We start from the raw sequence: 22,367 nt of genomic DNA, 5'->3' as shown, positions 1-22,367 counted from the left end.
AGTTTGACTTTCCTCTGTGTCAAGATAACAGCTGAGATCAGTGGGTGGCAGCGGAAGCACAGAGAGGGGCTGTGACCTCCTCTCCACAGAGTGTGTCAGATGGGGCCCTGGCTGCCCTGAGTGGACGACATCCAGGGAGGCTGCCTGGCCACAAGCCCTGGGCCTGGAAGCGGCCGGCTTGAAGCTTGTGGCCTGGAGGCCTGGGGGCCAGAGTCCTGCACGGAAGCCCTGGTCCCATCCATGGAACCCTTCTGCTCTATGGTGCACAGCTGGGAAAAGTGAAGGGACACCCCTAGTTATTGTCAGAGAAATAACCATAGTGTAAATGTGTGTTTTTGTAACTTTTGTGATTATAAAATACAGTTTTGTAACATATTTGGAAAATGCAGAACAAACACGGAGAGGAGAAGTGTCCTTATTTCACCATCCATGGGGGCGAGAAACAGCCAATTCAGCATTTTCCATCCTGATGCATGTGTGCATATGTACACGCCTATCACACGTATGTGCCAGTTCCATTCTGACACTTGTGCAGATGCACACACATATTACATGTATGTGCCAGCTCCATCCTGACATGTGCAGATGTGTAAAGAGGCACAAGCATGTTACACATGTGCCAGCTCCATCACGACATGTGTGCAGATGCACACACATCACACATATGTGTAAAGTTCATCCTGACACGTGTGCAGGTGCACACACGTTACACATATGTGCCAGTTCTATCCTGACATGTGTGCAGATGTGTAAAGATGCACAAGCATGTTACACATGTGCCAGCTCCATCACGACATGTGTGCAGATGCACACACATCACACATATGTGTAAAGTTCATCCTGACACGTGTGCAGGTACACACACGTTACACATATGTGCCAGTTTCATCCTGACATGTGTGCAGATGTGTAAAGATGCACAAGCATGTTACACATGTGCCAGCTCCATCACATGTGTGCAGATGCACACACATCACACATATGTGTAAAGTTCATCCTGACACGTGTGCAGGTGCACACACATGTTACACATATGTGCCAGTTTCATCCTGACATGTGTGCAGATGTGTAAAGATGCACAAGCATGTTACACATGTGCCAGCTCCATCACGACATGTGTGCAGATGCACACACATCACACATATGTGTAAAGTTCATCCTGACACGTGTGCAGGTGCACACACATGTTACACATATGTGCCAGTTTCATCCTGACATGTGTGCAGATGTGTAAAGATGCACAAGCATGTTACACATGTGCCAGCTCCATCACATGTGTGCAGATGCACACACATATCACACGCATGCGCCAACTCCATCCTGACACGTGCGCAGATGCACACACATCACACGCATGCTCCAACTCCATCCTGACACGTGCGCAGGTGCACACACATATCACACGCATGCGCCAACTCCATCCTGACACGTGCGCGGGTGCACGCACATGTCACACGCATGCGCCAGCTCCGTCCTGACACGTGCGCGGGTGCACGCGCACGTCACACGCATGCGCCAGCTCCGTCCTGACACGTGCGCGGGTGCACGCGCACGTCACACGCATGCGCCAATACTCCGTCCTGACACGTGCGCGGGTGCACGCGCACGTCACACGCATGCGCCAATACTCCGTTCTGACACGTGCGCGGGTGCACGCGCACGTCACACGCATGCGCCAGCTCCGTCCTGACACGTGCGCGGGTGCACGCGCACGTCACACGCATGCGCCAGCTCCGTCCTGACACGTGCGCGGGTGCGCGCGCACCTCACGCGCATGCGCCAGCTCCGTCCTGACACGTGCGCGGGTGCGCGCGCACCTCACGTGCATGCGCCAGCTCCGTCCTGACACGTGCGCGGGTGCGCGCGCACCTCACGCGCATGTGCCAATACTCCGTCCTGACACGTGCGCGGGTGCGCGCGCACCTCACGCGCATGTGCCAATACTCCCTCTGGGCGTTGGGGGAGGAGCTCCTTCCACAGACCCTCCAGGCACTCCAGGTACCGGGTGACAAAGGGTGGGCTGGGTCAGCCCTCATTCTACAGATGAGGAAACTGAGTCCTGGGGACAAAGAGACCACTCAGGCTGGAGGCCAAGGGGCACCAGACCCCAGGTCTCCTTCCCACAACCCAGCCCAGTCCAATGGCCCTGCTCACCTCCCAGCCCCATCCAGGATAAAGCCCTCCCAACGGCCTCTCCCAGAGGAGCCTCCCCAGGCAGGACCAGCCCCATCTTCCAGCTGGGGGCCCAAGCATCCACCCAGGGCCTGGTCAGTAAATGAACCCAGGTCCTCAAACTAGCCGCTCAGCCACCCCTGGCCTCCATGGCCCAGAAGAAAGGTCCTGGGATGTGGGCACAGTGTCCGTGGGTCCCGGTGAGGGGGAGTGGTCCTCACCTCCGTCCACCTGACCCCAGGGTGTACAGGGGCCTCCACTGCAGGGGAGGCTTGGGTGCCAGTCTCAGCCCCAAGAGGCGCCAAGTTGAGTTTGTGGATGGGACAGAAGGAGCATCCAAGGCCACAGCCTGACCCGACCCCGCAGCACCTGGGTTATCCCTGAGCTCCTTCTCCAAGCACCTCTAGAATCCTGTAAAATGGTTTCTAACCAATGGTTTGTGATTAACCGTCAACTGGGGAGGTGTCTTCTCAGTGGCCTGTGGTTTTCCAAGAAGCACCTGTGACCCTGCTGAGCACCTGCAAAGAGAACCCGGGCAGAGCGGGGTCCGCCTCTGTGGAACATTCCAGGAGCTCTGCCTGCCTAGCACCTGCACCCGTGCGGGGTACTCAGGCAGCTCTGGTCCCCAGGTGAGTCTGCTCTCTGGGGCCTCCAGGTTTCCGCCCACGGCTAGGATGCCCGTGTCCCACCCATCCAGGCCCCTTCCCCCAGACCCTGGGTGCTCCTCCTGCCCCACCCCAGGGCCGTGTGCGCCCAGCCCTTCATCATCTCCACGCCCTGATGTGCAGAACCCTTGGTGGCCCTGGCTGGGCCTGCCCATGGCTCTCCAGCCTCGCCAGCCTATCGGGAGCCTGGGGCCGCACCCGGGGTGGGGACAGGGGCTCCCCATTTAGCAGCCCAGACTGGAAGCCTTAGGTGGAGGTGGAGCACACACAGCTGGCCAGAGGGGGTCTGCTGCCCTGGAAAGGGTTGGGGGAGAAGTGAGCTCCCCTTACGTCTCCTATTTCCCCCTCATGCCCCTTCTTGCCCCTCCCTCACCCCCTGCAGCAGCCCCTGAGGGGTCTCAGAGCTTGAAAACCAAGCAAGGAGGAGCTTCGCTGTTACCCAAAGGCCGCTGGCCCTGCCCCTTCCTGCCTCTGCCCAGCCCTGACCACGGAGCCACCTGCTCTCCCCCTCTTCCTTGGGGCCGGCCCTGGTGTCCTCCAGGTCTTACTGAGCACAGTGCTGGGTGCTGGGTTCTGGGTGCTGGGTGCCGGGTGCTGGATGCTGCATGTGGTTTACCCCATTCCTGCCCCACCCCCGTCCAGGGCTCCTGGGGATTTTTTCCTCCTGTCCAGGTGAGGGGCATCCCTGGCCCAGCATCTGTGCATCTGGGGTCTGCACCCCGGCCTCAGAGCTGGCCTTGGTATCTTTATGGAGCTGCCCCATGTAATGACAGCGGACTCCCGGGAACAAAGCCTGACTTGTCTACAGAGCCTGTGCTGCTGCTGACAGCAAGGAGAGTTATTATAAACCCTTTTGTCTCTGCCCCTTCTGCGGGCTCATTGACCTTCACGGGCCAAGCAAGGCACTTTGCAGCTGTATTTTGAAATGGAAGTGCTTCCAAGGAAACATTGTTTGGGGGAACATTTTTAGCAGGTGAACGAAACTCACAGTTCACCAATAGCAATCACGCCGGAGACGTTTCTCACTGTGCCCCACAGCCTCTCTGGGGCGAGCAGGCCTGGCGACAGGACACACGTCTCTGGGAGCCGGGTTTATTGGAGCCAGCGTGGACTCCCTGGGCACCCTCCCCCCAGCAGCTTTCTGCAGGAGCTGCGAGCTGCTAGCTGTGCTATCACAAATGTTAAAATGTAACTCCTCTTTGCTTTTCCTCAACCAACAGCAGCGCAGCCGAGCAAAGGTGAACCTTGTGGTGTTGATAAGCTCATCGGGAGAACAGTGCCTCCCCGGGCGGGTGCCCCATTCCGATCCGCTGCCCCTGAGAGGTGGGCCTCGGGAGAGGCAGGGCTCGGACGCCCTTCCTCGGGGCAGCGGGGTGCGGGGAGAGTTCTTCTGGCTGTGAGTCCCGGAGTCCCCGACCCTGGCACCCCTTCAGCAAGGTTCTCAGGCACATCTGCTGGGGGCGCTGAGGGGACCTGAGATGGATGGGCTGGGAGGGAGGCTGAGGTAAGACCTCAGCCTGAGGTAAGACACTGTGCTGGGGCCTCCCTCGAAGCCCGTTTGAAGTGAGGTCCCCACAGCTGTCAGAGGACACGCAGGGTGGGGGCTCCTGGGTGGGAAACAGGTAAACCTCTTGGGCGCCTGGGGCTGGAGGCCTGAGTGGTCCTGAAAAGAACATTCAGGCCAGGCACGGTGGCTCACACCTGTAATCCCAGCACTTTGCGGGGCTGAGGCAGGTGGATCACAAGGTCAAGAGATCGAGACCATCCTGGCCAACATGGTGAAACCCCGTCTCTACTAAAGACACAAAAGCTAGCTGCATGTGGTGGTGCACGCCTGTAGTCCCAGCTACTCTTAGGGAGGCTGAGGCAGGAGAATCACTTGGACCCAGGAGGCGGAGGTTGCAGTGAGCTGAGATTGCGCCACTGCACTCCAGCCTGGCGACACAGCGAGACTCTGTCTCAAAAATAAATAAATAAAAAAATAAAAAGAAAAGAAAAGATCATTTAGTGAAAGGAGCAAGAAAGAGAAGGCATTCTGGGCAGACCCCGGCCCCCGGGGCACAGGTGTGCAGTGTTTCCCTTCCACGGTTTGGTGGACACTTGGAGGGACCAGGTCGGGGTGTGGCCTGGGAGGGGTGGCCAAGGTCCAGGGGTCAGGGTCACTTCGGGGAAGTCCAAGGGGCAGCGCGGAGCCACCGCTGTGGACATGGGAGGAGCCTACTAGCCAGCATGGCCCAAAGGAAGGAGGGGCTGAGGGTCAGAGGTCATGGGAGAGAAGAGGGAGTGGGGCAGACCCTCTCCCAAGGCCATGGGGTGGGGGAGAAACAGCGCCTTAGGGCCTGTCCTGATCCTCCTCCAGGGCCTGCTCAGAGTGGGAGCAGCCCCTCCTCCCTTCCCCTCCACCACCCGGGCGCAGGTGCGGCCTCTCCCTGGCCCGGGGACCTGCGTGAGGTCAGCCCTCAAAGCGCTGTCCCTTCTGGCTCACCTGGGCCCAGGGTGAGGCCCGACCCCACGGTGGACCCTGAGTCACTGCAGCTTCTGTGCCCAGCTCGGGAACAGAGCAGCCTTCAAGGCCAGGACTGGGGAGGGGCTCGGCTTTTCCGGCCCTTGGACGCCACTCGACTCTTCCTGCCCATGTGTTTACAAAGAACTAGCACGGCCTCTGAAGCACTGAAAAGACAAGGACTCCCTCTTTTCCAGAAGGTCCCAGAGCCCACCATGAGCAGGCACAGTGTTTGGGAAAAGCCCGGGGAGGCGGCGGGGGCTCCGAGGAGCGGGGGATTCTAAGGGGTTATAGCTGCGCTGAGCCCCGGGCTCCTCAGAAGCCTCAGAAGGAGAAGGGGACTCCTTTGGGGGCATCCTCCCTGCATCCGGGGTGTTGCAGGGTGACCTCCCGTAGTGCCAGCAGGGGCGGCCCCTCGGTCTGGCCAGAGAAGCCCAGCCACTGTCCCGTATGGTGGATGTCAGGCCCAGTGCCGTGTTTCCGAAGGAGGGAAGGGGTGAGAGGCAGCAGCTAGACACCCCGCTGAGCCCGCCCCGACCCTGAGCACGTGGGAGCTGGAGACGGTGTCACACACTCGGCCTGGCTTTGGGACCATCCCTAGGGCTTCTGTGGGGAGGAGGAAGGAGGAGCAGACGTGGAAGGGCTGCCAGGGCCCCAGCAGATGGGGTGGGGGGCAGAGGAGAGCCAGGAAAGTGTGGGCGCCTGGGGGAGTCACAGATGGAGGTCTGGTACCTGGAGCCTGGAGAACGACGGCTCTCAGGACAGAGGGCCTCAGACTCTGGCACACCAGCCGTACCTATGACAAGCTCCATGGGGGAAGAACCAGGCACCTGGATGCAGGGCTGTGAGGCCCCCACCCCACAGGGGCCCCAGAGGCACAGACTCCAGGCTCCAGTGGGGAGGGCGCTGCATCCCACCCTGGGAGCATGGCTATGAGGCCCCCACCCCACAGGGGACCCAGAGGCACAGGCTCCAGGCTCCAGCGGGAAGGGCCCTGCTCCCCACCCCCATCCCCCGCCTCAGGCTTCACTGAGATGGGCCCCGGGGACCCCGGGAGCTTTCTGTGACTGCTCGGCAATGGGTTCCCCAAGGCCTGGCACAGGCTTTCCTTAGAGCCAGGCTGTGGACCCAAAGCCTTGGGCCAAGTCTCAGGACCAGATGGGCGGCTCTGGAGAGGACCCCACAATCCAGGGTGAGGTGCGCCCCGCTGGGGGCAGCGCTGCCTGTGGAGAGGACCCCACAGTTCAGGGTGAGGTGCGCCCCGCTGGGGGCAGTGCTGCCTGTGGAGAGGACCCCACAGTCCATGGTGAGGTGCGCCCCGCTGGGGGCAGCGCTGCCCGTGGCCGTCTCCATCCATCTCACCCTGACGCAAGGCCGGCTTCCTCTGCGTCCAGTGGTCGGGGCCTTGGAGAGGCCAGCAGGGCCCGTGGGGGTCGCGTTTCTTCCCTGTGGCATCAGCTCTTTTCCCGGCAGGCCTCTTTGCAGCTGGGTGCAGCAGCCAAGCCCTGGAGTCTTTGGAAAACTGTGGCCTGGCGGGGGCCCAGGCAATGCCACCTTACAGGGGACACCCACACAGGCGGTCCCGAGGAGGGGTGTGCTGCCGCCCTGAGCTCAGCCAGGCATCACCGTGGTGTCACCGTCAGCTCGGGTGGCACCTCCCGGGCTGCCCTCTCGGCTGCCACTTCTCATGAAACTGACAGGGACTGAACACGAATGATGTGGCTTATAGCTGGGTGCCCCCATCCTGACCACAGGTGCCACGCGACGGGAGCCACATTCTCTTCCTGATTCTAACTCCACGGGTACAGAGACAGAAGCTGCCATCTTTAGAAATAAAACTTTTTTCTAACTACAAAATAATACAGTTTAATATAGGAAATGTGGAAAATGGGGTATTCGGGGTGGATATTGAGAAGAGAGAAGCAACACCAATTCTATGTGCGAGACGCTGGCACTTCCCAGCGTAGCCTTGTGTTCCTGACCCTGGGGTGGCCTGAGTGTGGCCTGTGGGGCCCGTGTCCAGGTGCGGAGGGGGCCCTGAGTCGTGCAGGGCAAGTGGTCAGGGCCCCAGGCCCAGGCTGCCTGGAGCGAGATGACTGGGCCTGGCCCCTGGGGACTTGCTCTGACAAAACCCCCCGGTCCCCACTCCTGAGCCCCTGCAGGAGCAGCCCTGGGAACATGGGGAGCAGCTCCTTCTGCCTATGTGCTCCGGACTCAGGAACTCTGGAGAGAAGAAACATGACCCCACAGGCCCCGCCTGCCTCTCCTGCAGTCTCGAGGCCCCAGGGAAAGCCCCCGCTGCAGGCAGGGGGTGGGTGCCCGAGCGAGGGTGTGGGATGAGCAGGGTCCTGGGCATGTCAGGGCTGCGTGGGGCTCCAGCGGGCCGGGTGCCTCTCGCCCTGCAGGACGTGGCTGGCCTGATCTGCCCTCAGCTGAGCCTCACCTGAGGGAGAGCTGGGGTGGGCCGCCTTGTTTACGACCATGTAGTCGTCTTTTGCACACAAAGCCATGTGAGTCCATACGTGAGTCCTGTGGAAAGACAAGACATGGAATAGGAGTGACGTCCGTCCCCAGGCATGAAGTGGAGAGCATCACGCTGTGTGGGTTAAACACTGGCCAAGCACGGTGTGAGTCGGAGCTGGGGACCTGGCCAGATGAGGGCTGCGTGCAGCTTTCACACCCCAGGCACGTGAGCACCGCCAAGCCCAGCCTCAGCCAGCAGCTGCTCTGCAATGTGGAGTCACCAGTGGCCCCAAGGATGGCAGGTGGGGGTGGCCTTGGGACTGAATTAGGCCGACACCCAAGGCCTCTGTTCCTTCCCGTCCCTTCTCTCCCTTCGGAGGATCAAATGAGAGTTTCTAGGAAAGAAAACATGGCCAGGCCCTCCTCCAGCGCCTAGGCAGGGCTCAAGCGGACGCCCGTGTGACCCCCACATCCCTTCTACCCCTGTAGCTCTCTGACTCTGATATCCCGGTGGGAGGAACGAGGAGGGGACGGGCGAGGAGGAGGAAGAGGAGGAGACATGAGGGTTGGAGGAGCACATCCTGAGTTTGTGAGGCTTCACTGATGTCCGGCCTCACAAACACACACAGGCCTGAGCTCCGGATATTTCTCCTGTTCTGGAGACAGTGAGAAGTGAAAGAGAAATGGCTGCCCCTGCACCACTTACCGCGAAGGAGGCTCAAGGCTGGGGGGCCCCTCTGCCTTCCGGTGACCGCCCGTGTCACATCCTGACCCGCTCAGCAGGTGAGCTGCAGGCCGCCAATGCACTGGTGCTACTTGCCCCTGGGTGTCTGGGTGGCTTTTGTGTGGCTGCGGCAGCTTGTGGGCCCACATCCCAGGCACGGGTGGTCCTGAAGGTGCTGGGGAAGGGACATGCCCTGGGAGGCAGGATGTCCACAGTAAGTGGGTTGCTCGCCTCCACTGGAGGAGAGACGGCCAGAGGCATGGATGCACGCTGACTCGTGGACGGCCGCTGTTTGACGAGACCATCATGGAGGGAGGAGCACCCGTGGAAAGGCGTGGCAGGGTGGTCGGGGCAGAGGTGTACATCAGACTATCCAATGCTCACGGCTGGAGGACGCCGCGCCCTGTGAATGCTCACTGAGGACCATCCCGGGCACTGGGGCTCTCCATGTGAGAATGGACAATACGCTGCCTTCCCAGCTGCCCCGTCCTTCCTGCGAGAGCTTGGGGATGGGTGGCCACAGTGGCACTGGGGAGAACACGAGGGCTCCCCAGCAAGCGTTTTCTCTCATGGAGGTGGCTCTGGTCACAGCGTCACTGCAGGGCGCAGCCACGGTGGCGGCCAATGGAAACTAGGCTCTTCTTTTTCTTTTTTTTTGAGACAGAGTCTTGCTCTGTCACCCAGGCTGGAGTACAATGGCAGGATCTCGGCTCACTGCAACCTCCACCTCCCGGGTTCAAGCGATTCTCCTGCCTCAGCCTCCTGAGTAGCTGGGATTACAGGTGCCAGCCACCACGCCCGGCTAATTTTTGTATTTTTAGTAGAGACAGGGTTTCACCATGTTGGTCAGGCTGTCTCGAACTCCTGACCTCGTGATCTGCCCGCCTTGGCCTTCTCAAAGTGCTGGGATTACAGACATGAGCCACCGCGCCCAGCCAAAACTGGGCTTTTCTACGGTGGGGAGAGCAGAGCTATTCTCTCTGGGGTGGGTGCTTGTCTGGGACTTGTCACCATCCCTTACTCCAGGGCTGTCTTCAGCACTGTCGCCCACAGTCTTTCCGAACGCCTTATTCAGATGTTATAATTTCCCACACAATGTTCCTGACCAAGAAACGCATTTTACAGCAAAGAGGTGAGGAACGGATCTGGGGCCATAGGATCCCAGAGCCGTGTCCCCGCCACTCAGGAGCAGGCGACCTGAGCAGAAGGGCTTGGCGCTGGTGGGCAGTGGGAGCCCTGCCATGGGCGGCCCGAGGGGTGGTGGGATCCCCGCCGTGGGCAACCCCGGGGGCGGTGGGAGCCACGCTGTGGGTGGGCCGGAGGCCCTACTGGGTGTGCTACCGGAAGGGAGGTCCTGACTGTGAGTCCATGTTCCTGGCATGTTGAACAAAGAATTGAGCAAAACTCACAAAACGACAAATAACAGAGTAATGAAAGCGCAGATCCTTTGCAGTGAACATGCACTCCACAAGGGGGGACGCGGACTCCAGCAAGTGCTCCGGAGCCCCCATTAGGGTTTGTATTGGGCTAAAAGAATTTGGTAACACCCCCAGGTGCCCTTTCAAGGTCTCTGATTGGCTGCATCCTATGAAAGACTGGCCTGCGGCCAATCAGAGGCTGAGGTGGAGACTCCTGTCTTGGTTTCCCAGGAAGGAGGCTGCGGCCTGTGTGCCGCCCAATCCAGCCAGGAACCGGTGGCACCTGCTGCCCTCCTGCTTCTGCCTTAGCCCTCGGTGACCCCATTCCCTGTTCTCCTGCCTCAGGTGCAGGGCGATGGTTCTCAGTCAACGCTGGGGCCAGAGCCGGGGCTGGGGCCGCTCCTTCTGCACAGGTCCCGGGAGTGGCGGTGAGCAATGCTCTCGCTCTCGCTCTCAGCGACCCACGTGCAAAGCGCCCCCCGCGCCCCCGACCCCGCAGCTTTGGGCTCTGCTGACTTCAAGGCTTGATTCTTCCGCCAGGAGAACACAGCAGGTCCCTCCGACCGCAGTCGGCCTCTCCAGCCTGCCATGCCTCTGGCCATGAGGCGACCCGCTGGAGTGATGGATTCCGGTCACTACCACCCACAGGGCGAGGGGGTGCATTGGTCTGCTTGGGCCGCTGTAACAAAATGCCACAGCCTGGATGAGTGACTGACATTGCTTCCCCACCGTTCTGGAGGCTGGAGGCCCGAGATCGAGGTCCCTGACACTATTTCAGTGATGCCGGAGCCCAGGAAGAGTCGACCAAGCCCCAGCGTGGCCATAAGCACCTTCGCAGGACCACGGAGTCGCTGCAGGTGTTCAGCCCTGTTGAGAGTGGGAGTCGGTGTCGATGGTCACAGCTCAGTAACTCATCGTCACCAGCGAGTACCACAGAGCAGACACAACTGCGCTTCTCTGTAGAGCCTCCAGTCGATACTGAGAGCCACTGGGGCGTCTGACACCCAAGGGTGCAGACATTCACTCCAAGTCCAGAGACCGTGCCCTTTCTAAGGCCCTGACTCACAGTCGCCCCATGCTCATTGTGCCGGATGTTTCCACAGCCACAAAGACGGTGCGTGAAGGTGGGTGATTCAGGGTGGGCACTCCAGCTACAGAACCCAGAGGTGCTTCCCGCCCCCCTACCAGGCCTCACCCCCGCCCCCTCCCTCAGCAGCAGCAGGGTTGGGCCAGGGCCTTCCTTGACATCCACCATGTATTCCAGTGATAGTTTAAGTAGATCCCACACTAAATGGCCCACTAAAAACACGATTTTGCCTCGGGAAATCTTTCTGAGTTTAGTCCACATGCTGATTTCATGTTCAGGGGGTGAATGTTAAAATCTCTACTTAACAAGGTGAGGTGCAGCCTAGTGCATATGACTGACAGAAACATGAAGCCACAGTGGACGCCTGGATGAGACACAGATCACCTTCCAAATCTGAGTGTGGCCTTGGGACCAACCAGGCAGCCAGGGAGAAGGCAGAGACCAGAGGGAACCCAGGTGCCCTCAATCCCAGCCTCCTCTATCCCAGCCTCCCAATCCCAGCCTCCCCAATCCCAGCCTCCTAATCCCAGCCTCCTCCATCCCAGGACCCCCACTCCCAGCCTCCCGATCCCAGCTTCTCTGATCCCAGCCTCCCCTAAAACCCAGACTCTATGAATCCCAGCCTCTGAGGTGGGAACTGTTAGTATCCCCACTCCATGGACAAGAAAGCTGGGGCCTGGTGAGGCTAACAGACTATCCTGATGGTGTGAGGGAGGGATCGGCCTCTGAGGGCTGCTTCCACCCATCTCACCAGTGGCTGCAGGCTCCAGGCGCCACTTTCCTTGAGTCTATGTTCTTTCCAAGCATCCTGCAGCTCCAGAAGCTCTGGAGCCACCAGCACTGAGAGAAGCGATGGCGCTGCATGCAGGGTGAGTGTAGGACCGGGCGGAGCTGCTCTGTGGCTGGCGGGCACATTCTTTGTCAACATGAGCATCTCTCACTGTTCCTAGACCCCCTGGCTCCCCAGCTTCCTTGGAGCCAGGCGTGGCCACAGGAAAATGTTTAGGTCAATGACAGGTGAGCAAAAGTGTGAATACAACCTCCAGGAGTTTTCTTAAAGGAAGGGACAGGCCCTTCCCCTCCTCATGTCTCCTTCTGGCTGCCTGGAAGGCACATGTGAGGGCTGGAGCCTGAGCAGCCACCTTGGGCCATCAGGAGGAAGCCTGTGCTGCAATGGTAACTCAGTGACTTGGCGAGACTCACGGAGCCTGCATTCCCGACACCTGGTGCCCTATACCAGCCCCGGGCATATTCTTAGTGTGGGAGAAAAATCAGCTTTGGTCTAGCTTAAGACTCTGGGTGGGGGACGGAATGGGATAGAATGGGGAGTCCGGTTCCCCCAGCTGAGCCAGGTGACCATTCCTCAGGAAACTTTGTTGACAGCGGTGTCTGGATGGACCAGCAGAGGGCACTCTCACCCACAGGGAAAATCGTGCGCCCGGCCTCGTCCACCGCCAGAAGACGCCGCTACACAGTGAGTCTTTCCACAAATCCCTGCTCTCACGGGATCTCTGGAGATAAAGGCAGTTGAGAATCGACAAATAGGACTCTTTCTCCGTTTATGAAATTTGAGCTGCCCTTAGACTTCACGGCAGAGAATATAGACAGTAAACCCTGGGGTTGAAGATGGGACCACGAACCTGGGGCCACCTTCTAGGGACGGATGCTTCGTGTGGGGCATCCCGGGGAGGGGGTGCCCTGGAGCCTGAGTCAGTGCCAGGCACCTTGAGTCTAACGCTCTCAGTGCAGTTGCCGCCTTTGAAAAATAAAAGGCTTGGACAAAATAAGCTCCAAAGTCTCGTTCCGGTTTGAAATTTTTAACAAGCAGAACCAGTTCCAGTGTCACCAAGGACCTTTTGGAAATGACTTTCAGCCTCTGCCTCAGTCTCAGCATCAGTCTGCTGGGGAGGGACTGGGGGTGCTTCAGGGAGAGGGCAGCCCCCCAGCAGAGGGAGGGGAAGCGGCCCAGGGACACCCCTTGGAGGGGCCTGAGGTGGGAGATGGCACCAGCAGTGCCCCAGTGCCCACAGTACCCCAGGGGCGGCTCAGCCCCACCTGCGTCCACGTGTGTCCCTGGGCACGGGTGGGACGAGGCCCCTCGGGCTGGGTGGGGCGCTCCCCTCCTGACAGTCTGAATTGCATCCTCAAGTACTCAGATCCAGCGATTTCTCCCCGCTGGGGACATGGGGCAGCAACACAGGCATCGCGCTGGGTTTTATACAAGACACTGACTGCATTCTGGTCGCCACCCGCCTCACGGTGGAAGATGATGTGGATATGCTTTCCCAGAGGTGCCTGCGGCCAGGGCCTGTGGAGCCTCCCTACCCTCTGTCCACACCAAGTCCACTGAGCAGCGATCAGCTGGCCTGGTCCTTGGTCAGGCCAGATGCAGGCCCCTTCACCATCGTGGGCACTCTCTGCCCTCAGGCACAGGAGCTCCCAGGGTCTCTGCAGTGCAGACCCTGACTACCATCCACCCCACACGGCCGTTTCTTTCTTTCTTTTATTTTTTTGAGATGGAGTCTCGCTCTGTCGACCAGGCTGGAGTGCAATGGTGCGATCTCGGCTCACTGCAATCTCCGCCTCCCGGTGAGAGGTGAAGCCAGCTGGACTTCCTGGGTCCAGTGGGGACTTGGAGAACTTTTCTGTCTAGCTAAAGGTTTGTAAATGCACCAATCAGTGCTGTGTCTAGCTAAAGTTTGTAAACGTACCAATCAGCACTCTGTAAAAATGGGCCAATCAGCACTCTGTAAAATGGACCAATCAGCAGGATGTGGGCGGGGTCAAATAAAGAAATAAAAAGCTGGTAGCCGAGCGGGCAGTGGCAAACCGTTTGGGTCTTTCTCGGTACTCTGGTGGCTTTGTTGTTTTGCTCTTTGCAGTAGATCTTGTTGCCGCTTGCTCTTTGGGGCCGCACTCCCTTTATGAGCTATAACACTCCCCGCAGAGGTCTGCAGCTTCATTCTTGAAGCCAGCGAGACCACGAACCCACTGGGAGGAACCAACAACTCCAAACGTGCCACCTGTAAGAGCTGTAACACTCCCTGTGAAGGTCTGTGGCTTCACTCCTGAAGTCAGCGAGACCAGGAACCCACCGGAAGGAACTCCAGACACAAAGAACTGCAACACTCACCCGAGGGTCTGTGGCTTCATTCTTGAAGTCAGTGAGATTAAGAACCCACCGGAAGGAACCAGTTCCGGACGTGCCGAGTTCAAGCAATTGTCCTGCCTCAGTCTCCGGAGTAACTGGGATTACAGGTACACGCTGCCATGCCCAGCTAATTTGTATTTTAGTAGAGTCGAGGTTTCACCGCGTTGCTCAGGCTGGTCTCAAATTCCTGAGCTTGGGCAACCCACTCACCTCGGCCTCCCAAAGTGCTAGGATTACAGGCGTGAGCCACCAGGCCGGGCCCGTATGGTGGTTTCTACTCTGGACTGACTCTCCCGGGTCTTGGTCACTCTGCAGAATCCTGGACCAGAATGGGGCCTCGGCCGGGGGAGGGCTTGCGAGGAGCCCCGGACCTACTGGCCATTATAGGGTGACGGGAAACTCCTTCCATCCAGGGATCCCATGGCACTTGGTCAGGGAAGCCTCCCCAGAGAGGCCCAACTCCCCAGATCCAGGTGGGGAATCAGGGTACCAGCCAGGCAGTGTTCCCACCCCAGCCATGCTGCTGGCTTCTGTCCCTGTGTTGGGGTCACCCAGGTGGCTCATGCCTCCATGCACAGCCTTGTGGACACCCCCACGCCACCCATAGTCAAGTCAGAGCTCACGAGCCCACAGGGCAGATGCCCGCCACGAGGGGACAGTGGGCCAGGAGGGTCCTCTGTGGGCAGCGCCATGTTCCTGATCTCCCCAGGCTGCTGGGGGATGGGGTGGGGCAGAGGAGGCCACGTTCCCATTTCACACTTTGCTGGGTCTCCCTCTATGCTGGACAGTGCTGGGACAGGTTACACACCCATGACAGTGTGAGGACTGAGGGTGCGTCCTGGAGCCTTCAGGGCTTGGGTGGAGGGGGCAGCTTGTCTCCCTGAGGCCTGGGCCAGAGATCCCATTCTGAATGTGGGGAGCCAAGATTCTACCCGGATCCTGGCCTTGTGGGTAACTGTGATGGCCCAGAGCTGACTTTATGTGACAGTTTGTCCTGAGATTTAAAACTGAATATTTAGACACGTGGGATCTGGGCATCCACTTCAACCAAGGATGGGGACAGGCAGCAGGGTGGAGGGTGGATGATGTAGGAAGATGCTGTAGGACCAAGAACAAGGGGGCTGTGGGGCAAGGGAGCAGCATGAGGAGCCATGTGTGCCCACTGCCACTTGCAGCCTCATTTCTCAACCCGACTGTGATGACTGCCGCTTGCTGGAAAGATGCTCTGAAGACACAATGAACTGACAATGCGTCACCCCGACTCCTGCCTGAGCCACTCCATTCCTTAAAGACGGTACGTGACTCACGTCCTTGCTGTGTCCTGCACGAGATAAGGTCTGGCAGGGTTGGTAGTTATGCCTCTGGGATCTGTAACCAGACATTCTCTGTAATCATTCTGTATAATCTGGACGTTCTCTGTAATCCAGATGTTCTGTGTAAACTGAAGTTCTCTGTAATTGGACTTTCTCTATAACCAGTTGTCCTCTGTAACCTTCTCTATAATCCAGACGTTGTTTGCAACCAGATGTTCTCTCTAACCAGACATTCTGTATAATCCAGACATTCTCTGTAACCAGATGTTCTCTATAATCCAGACTTCTTTTTTTTTTTTTTTTTTGAGACAGTTGCACTCTTCTTGCCTAGGCTGGGGTGCAATGGCGAGATCTCGGCTCCCTGCAACCTCCACCTCCCAGGTTCAAGCGATTCTCCTGCTTCAACCTCCCTAGTAGCTGAGATTACAGGCACGCACCACCATGCTTAGCTAATTTTGTATTTTTAGTAGAGACGGGGTTTCTTCATGTTGGTCAGACTGCTCTTGAACTCCTGACCTCAGGTGATCCGCCCACCTCGGCCTCCCAAAGTGCTGGGATGACAGACGTGAGCCACCGCACCCGGCCCCGGATGTTCTTTTTAATCCAGATATTCTCTGTAATCCAGACGTTCTCTACAACCAGACATTCTCTGTAATCGGACATTCAGTACAATCCAGGCTTTCTCTGTAAGCAGACGTTCTCTATAATCCAGACATTCTCTGTAACCCACATGCAGCTCCATGGGACTCTGCTCTTCTGTAATTTCTGTCTATAATCCAGACATTCTCTGTAACCCACGCGCAGCTCCGTGTGACTCTGCTCTTCCGTGACTCCTGTGTCTATAATCCAGACGTTCTCTGTAACCCACGCGCAGCTCCGTGTGACTCTGCTCTTCCGTGACTTCTGTGTCTGTAATCCAGACGTTCTCTGTAACCCGCGCGCAGCTCCGTGTGACTCTGCTCTTCTGTGACTTCTGTGTCTATAATCCAGACGTTGTCTGTAACCCACGCGCAGCTCCGTGTGACTCTGCTCTTCCGTGACTTCTCTGTCTATAATCCAGACGTTCTCTGTAACCCACGCGCAGCTCCGTGTGACTCTGCTCTTCCGTGACTTCTCTGTCTATAATCCAGACGTTCTCTGTAACCCACGCGCAGCTCCGTGTGACTCTGCTCTTCTGTGACTTCTGTGTCTATAATCCAGACATTCTCTGTAACCCGCGCGCAGCTCCGGGTGACTCTGCTCTTCCGTGACTGTGCACATTTCGAGCTGCATCACCAGAGCTGTGCCAGGAGCTGGGACTGTTCCTCAGCAGCCTGACCATGTGCCTCTGAAAGACCCCTCCCAGGCTGCAGTGCTCAGAAAAACTTCCAAATAAGATGAACTTCCCTTATTTAAAAGCTTGACTTCTTTTTTAGTGGACAGGGCTATGAGCTGCTGAGGGACACGAGACATCCAGGACAGGAGGGCCGGCCTCGGCTCAGGCCCTGCTCCCTCACCAAAGGCTCTGTGCTCTGTTCTCCTTCTGAGCCAGCTGTCCTGAAACGGAGGCCCTTTTGTGACCCAACTTGGTCTGTTGGCGGGGGACAGACACCAAGGCCATGTCTCACACCTGTCATGGCCAGCCCCCGGCCCTCCTTCCCTCCTCCCCTCCTTCCCTGCTGTAGCCTTTAGTGTTCAGACCCTGACTGTCCTGTCCTCATTGGGGCTGATGCCCTGCCATGCCCCCCAGGAACCCCCGTGCTCGGCAGGCTTGGGCTGGGAGGCGCAGTCTCCAGTCTCCAGCAGACACGACCTTACCCAGGAACATGGCACTTTCCTCATTAGGGTGACATTTTCCTCATTAGTGAGGCTCTCGCCTCCCGAGTTGCACCACCCCTGCACCAGCGTGGTTGGTCTCCAGAGTCATGCAGGAGCATGGCAGGCTCGCCTCCAGGAACCAGAGGGTCCTCTGGGGGTCGGGGCACAAGGGGCCGCCCTGACCTCCCCAGATCCCAGTGCGATTCCCACAGCTCTCGTCCACGAAGCACCAGGCCTTGGCCACGTTTCTAATCTCGTGCTCCCTCCTGGAAATCCCAGACATGACAGATCCCAACGGGGTGATGCTCGCATCACTGAACCAACCCCAGGACACCGGAGAGCTGGCCGTGTGGGGAACCCGTGGATCCACCTGGGCCCTGGAGCTGGGGATGTTGGTAGTGTGCGGGGAGGCGGCAAGGCAAGACGGGCAGGAGGAGGCAGCTCTGTCCAAGGCCCAGGCGTCCCTCACGCCGTTTCCAGGCACCCGCAGACTTCAGGAGTCTTAGTCATCGTTGGGTGTTTGGGGCTCTCTAGTCCCAGTAGGTGCTGGGACTCTCAAACCTCACAGCTACCACCCTGGTGCTATCGTTACGGACGATCGCACTTTTGAGAAAATTGGGCACCGTTGCCAGAGCAGCAGTTAGGCCTCAAGCCAACTAGGCTCCAGAGCTCCTGCCGCCAACCATCATACCACAGGGCATGGTCTCGGATATTAAACGTCCGGTTGGATACAAATCAAGACCACAATTTCTCATTGCACTGGGAGCTTCGCCACGCACCATCTCTGGGCTGACGCAACAGCCTAAGGCCCTGGGTCCCTAGAAATAGATCCTGTGTGTTGTAAGTGGGCCGGCCTGGTGGTCAGGGCTGCACACGGGGCCTCTGGGCGGTGGCTGGGTGGTGGTCGTTTCAGGAAGTTGTGCGGTGGGGTCCTGTGATGGGGCGTGTGTTGGGATCTTTATGACCTTGAGAATCATGGTTTTTGAGGGAGACCAAGGCCTCTGTGTCAGGGCCAGCCTGATGGGGGTTGGGGCAACTGAGCTCAACACCAACAAGCAGAAACAGGCAAGTTATCTCTTGCTCTATGCCTCAGTTTACTCATCTGTCCATCGTAGTAACACTTGTGTTTTTAAGGATTCTGCCAAAATAGCATCATGTATATGAAATGCTTGCAGGTTCCTAGAATGGACAGTGCTGAGCAGAGATGGCTGTTGTTCTATTTCAGCAACCGAATGCCAAAAATACGGAGGAGGCAGTGTGGCATGGAGGCAGATCTGCCTTACGAAATGGGCAGGGGCCCCACGCGTGGGAAACGGCACAAGCATTTGGAAGAGTGTGGCACTTTTTCAGGAAATGCAACATCCTTCTACTCTGTGACCCAGCGGCTCCCCCTGGTGTTTACCAGAGAGAAATGGATGCAGACATCTGCCCAGATGCAGGCACAGGAAGGTTCGTAGCCGCTGTGTTTCAATATTGTAATTGCGCCAAACTGGAGATGACACAGAGTCCAGGCTCAGGAGCGTGACTGGCAGCTGTGGCACATCTGTGCCATGGAGTGCTGCTCAGCACCAGGGGCAGGGGCTGTGGACGGAGCTGTGGACACAATGTCAGGACCATGGTGGGTGAGGAGACGGGAAGCCGGGGGCCCTGTCCTGTGGGGTTCTGGAGCAGGCAAAGCATGCCTGGGGCAGAGACGGCCAGGCCAATATTACCCCTGGGCGAGGGCCAACAGCAAGGCCAGGACTGAGCTTTCTGGGGTGGTGTTGATGCAGGTGGACACAGCTGTCTACACGGAGTCCACCTCCCCCACTGCCAGCATCTGTCCCGGAGGGCTCGGCTCACTGGCAGTTTGTCCGCAAGGTGGTGCTCAGTCACCATGCACAGGATATTTTGACCGAAAGTTCTGTTTTTGCCATAAATTGCACCCTGACCACACCTGCTCCTTCTGAAAGCACCTGGTGCCCAGATGTGCCCATCCCCAGCTGCATTTCCTGAGTACGAAACTTGCAGGAATTTGTAGCAGGGAGGATGGGACTAAGATTATGTGTGTGTGGAATGGGCAGGAGCTACCAAGAGCCCTGAAACCACTCAGGGTTTTGCTCGGCCATAAGGAGCCATGGAGCCTTCTAGGTTGAGGGAGGCCTTTGTGGAGAAAGAAGGAAGCACCTGGATCAAGAAGGTTATTTCAGTGCTTGTCATCATCACCTTCTGGACTGTAAGTGGCAGGCACACATGTTGAAAATAACAACAGAAGACAGAGGGTACTTTGACTCAGATGTCTGGGCAGGCAGGGCTGGCCAGGAAGCTGGAGGCAGGACTGACCACGGCCTCTCTCTGCAAATCTGTGTCATTTATTCCCTGACGCTGGTAGCCTGGGGGTCCCCCTGCCTGAACACCTTCTGGCTCTTCTTAACTGCTCTGAACCCCTGGCATCAACCTGATGGGCAGGTGCTTCCCCCATGCCTCATCTCCCTGCACTGCCCACCCCATGACTGACCTTCCCTGGGTTCCCTACACACCCCTTCAGTGCCTCTCACTTCCCTCCTGATGGCAGACGTCTCAGGACTGCTACCTTGGGGGGTTTCCCTTTGTGTCCCCAGCCACATAAGGTATCTAATTCTCTGCACATCCCCGTACCATGAATGGATGGATTGGTGGATGGGTAGATCGATGAATGGGTGGATGGATGAATAGATGGATAGGTGGGTAGATGGATGGGTGGATAGATGAGTAGATGAGTGGGTGGGTGGATGGATGGAAGGATGGATGGATGAATAGGTGGGTGGGTGGGTGGGTGGATGGATGGATGGATGGATAGATGGGTGGGTAGGTGGATAGATTTCTATCTGAAGAGTGGGTGAATGGATGGATGGATGGATGGACAGATGAGTGGGTGGGTGGATGGATGGATTTATGGGTGAATGGAATGATGGATAGATGGCTGGATGGATAGGTGGGTGGGTGGGTGGATAGGTGGATGGATGGATGGATGGATAGTTGGGTGGGTAAGTGGATAGATAGAAGGGTAGGTGGATGGATGGATAGACGAGTGGGTGGGTGGATGGATGGATTTATGGGTGAATGGAATGATGGATAGATGGCTGGATGGATAGGTGGGTGGGTGGGTGGATGGATGGATGGATGGATGGATAGTTGGGTGGGTAAGTGGATAGATAGAAGGGTAGGTGGATGGATGGATAGACGAGTGAGTGGGTGGGTGGATGGATGGATGGATGAATGGATGGATAGGTGGGTGAGTGGGTGGGCAGATGGATGGATGGATGGGTGGATGGATGGATGGATGGATAGATGGGTGGGTAAGTGGATAGATAGAAGGGTGGGTGAAAGGATGGGTGGGTGGGTGGATGGATGAATGGATAGATGAGTGGGTGGGTGAGTAGGTGGATAGATGGATGGATGGATAGATGAGTGGGTGCATGGATGGATAGATGGTTAGGTGGATGGATGGATGGATGGATAGATGGGTAGGTTGGTGGGTAGATAAAAGGGTGGGTGAAAGGATGGGTGGATGGAGGGATGGATGTATGATTGGATGGATGGATGGATGGATGGACAGATGAGTGGGTGGGTGAGTGGGTGGATGGATGGATGGATAGATGGGTGGGTGGATGGATGGATGGACAGATGGGTGGGTGAGTGGGTGGATGGATGGATGGATAGATGGGTGGGTGGATGGATGGATGGATGGATGGGGAGATGGGTGGGTGGATTATTGGATGGATGGGTTCATGAGTGAATGAAAGAATGAGTGAATGAATGAGTAGGTGAATTTGTTCCTCAGGCCCTGGAGCTGGATCTACCCTACGGTCCCTGAGTGGCCTGTGTCCCATGCACCAGTCTCTGTGAACTATGCTCCACACAGAGGCAGGAGCCTGACTCCTGAGAGATATGGGTGTAACCTCTCAGGGCGTTACTCACTGGGACCACCCAGGAGCTCCTTGCAAAGGTAAAGGCTCCTGGTCTCCCAGTAGGCGCAGCCTCAGTCTCCAGGATGTGGCCTGGGGCCAGCATTTTTCCAGCCCTGGGTGGGGCCCTTTACATCTGCCTCTAAGCGCCCCCTTAGAAGGGGCTGGTCTTTCCACTCAGCTCTTTGTGTCCTTAGGGGCCAAAACACCTCCTTGCACCCTAGGGGGATGACCCTGCTCTGGTGTGCCAGGGCCCTTATTTTGTGTCCCGATAAGAGAGGGCTGAACCTGGTTTTTCTTCATCAGAAGGATGGTGCGGCAAGCCTGGGAGGAGGGGCTGCCTGGGTGGAGGCTTCTGCGTGGCTGTTCAAAGTGCAGCTGTGCTGGCTGCCCAGTGCCTCCTGTCTCAAGGCACAACTCTCAGGTGGACGGAGGACAGAGGCCCTGGAAACCATGGGCCCGGCTTGTCCCCACCCTGGTGCTGCAGCTTCAGCTCATGGACAAGAGCTCCTGCCAGTCCCCGGGCCTGCAGAGTCTCAGCCTCCTTCCTCCTTGCTCAGTGTCTGCGCTTGTGTCTGGAAAGGGCGTGAAGCAGAGGTTGTGACATTGGCCCCAGACACTCCCTCCGAGAGCCCTGTGCCCTCCCTGACCTTCATGGGCCTCTCGTCTGGGAGACACACTGTTATCTGATTGAGGAGGACTCTCCACTCCGCATCACTGCCCTCCTCCCACAGAGACACAGGGTGTCCTGCAGGGAGAAAAAGGGCCCAGCCGACTGGCTCTGCACGAAAAGTACCCTCTGGAGACGGATTTATCCGTGTGCTGGCTGTTCATGCAGCTAGAACATGTGGTCTCTGAGGCCAGCACAGGGAGCGCAAGGGACACGGGGAGCTCAAGGGACACGGGGCCACACTCCCCCCAGCGCTGGTGGCTTCATTTCAGCAAATTAGGAGCAAAGCTTCTCAGTCAATCAGGGTGGGCCCCTGGAGGAGGTGGTGGGGTCACAAAGGTGGAGCAGCTGGCTGTGCGTGTCGGTATTTCTGTGTGTGTGTCGGTGTGTGTGTCTCCATATCTGTGTGTCTATGTATGTCTGTGTGTATCTGTGTCTATTTCTGTGTGTATCTGTGTGTGTCTCCATATTTGTGTCT

The 22,367-nt window shown here is 57.8% G+C and overlaps 1 long non-coding RNA gene across 1 annotated transcript; it reads left to right on the top strand.

Annotated features, from left to right (window-relative positions):
• Window positions 1-8,418: 8,418 nt before the first annotated feature.
• On the top strand, window positions 8,419-19,228 carry LOC134730388 (uncharacterized). Its single transcript, XR_010112160.1, has 7 exons — window positions 8,419-8,586; window positions 10,486-11,069; window positions 11,342-11,901; window positions 12,400-12,506; window positions 13,549-14,290; window positions 15,359-15,477; window positions 18,519-19,228. It is a non-coding gene; the product is annotated as an uncharacterized LOC134730388 (long non-coding RNA).
• The last annotated feature ends 3,139 nt before the right edge of the window (window positions 19,229-22,367 follow it).

Source organism: Pan paniscus, chromosome 4, assembly GCF_029289425.2.
Source record: "Pan paniscus chromosome 4, NHGRI_mPanPan1-v2.0_pri, whole genome shotgun sequence".
Taxonomy (NCBI): domain Eukaryota; kingdom Metazoa; phylum Chordata; class Mammalia; order Primates; family Hominidae; genus Pan; species Pan paniscus.
Note: the sequence above shows the minus strand (reverse complement) of the source record. Positions and strands in the feature narration are given on the sequence as shown.